At 58.3% G+C, this 678-nt stretch overlaps 1 protein-coding gene across 1 annotated transcript in view; it reads right to left on the bottom strand.

Moving 5' to 3' along the window:
• Positions 1-678, bottom strand: part of NXN (nucleoredoxin) — a gene marked incomplete at both ends in the record, with an annotated part of 11,408 nt that overhangs the window by 1,736 nt on the left and 8,994 nt on the right. The gene's annotated exons all lie outside the window — the stretch shown is intronic.

Genomic DNA, 678 nt, shown 5'->3' with positions numbered 1-678 from the left:
AGGGTGTGTGAGGAAGTGGGACATGAGCCCTGCCCTGAGCCACGTCCCCTGCATAACACCAGCAGGCTTGGGGCCAAGGGGGGCTTCTTCAGCAAACCCTCACTCAAGGGACACACTTCCCCCGAGAGCCCAGGACCCCTCAGCTCGCTCCCCAGGACGCTGTGTGCACCCCTCTGCTGCCCCTCTGCCCGTCCAGGGCTCAGCCTGCAGTGCAGCCCATCCCAGCCACGACCCTTGCCTGATTTAACCGTCTGTTGCTGGCTGAGAAGCGATGAGGAATGAACCAGCTGTGCTTCAGATGAGCTCTAGGGCTGTTTCCAACTGCAGGGGATCTTCATGGGTGGGTTAGTAGTGGAGGAAGAACAGGAACTTTGGGGAAAAGCCTGCCCTGTCCTGCAGCCAGCAGCCCACAGGGGGAATACCCAAGGATCAGCAGACCATGCAAGAGGCTCCTCTGACTGTCAGTCCTGCTCAGCTTGGGGATTCAAGCCCCGAGTTGTGTCTTCCAGCACAGAACTGTAATTCCTTCCAGAGACACTTCCTCTGCCTCCTCTGGAAACCCATGTGTGCTTGATGTCCCTGCTCCAGAAAAGGACTTTCCCACCTCCGCTGACCGTGACAGCGTATTTCTTGTGCTCCTCAACACCTAATCAGCATTCCTCCCCACCCCTGCTGCTG

The sequence above is a fragment of the Antrostomus carolinensis genome, unplaced genomic scaffold, assembly GCF_000700745.2.
Source record: "Antrostomus carolinensis isolate BGI_N321 unplaced genomic scaffold, ASM70074v2 scaffold28317, whole genome shotgun sequence".
Classification (NCBI taxonomy): Eukaryota; Metazoa; Chordata; class Aves; order Caprimulgiformes; family Caprimulgidae; genus Antrostomus; species Antrostomus carolinensis.
Note: the sequence above shows the minus strand (reverse complement) of the source record. Positions and strands in the feature narration are given on the sequence as shown.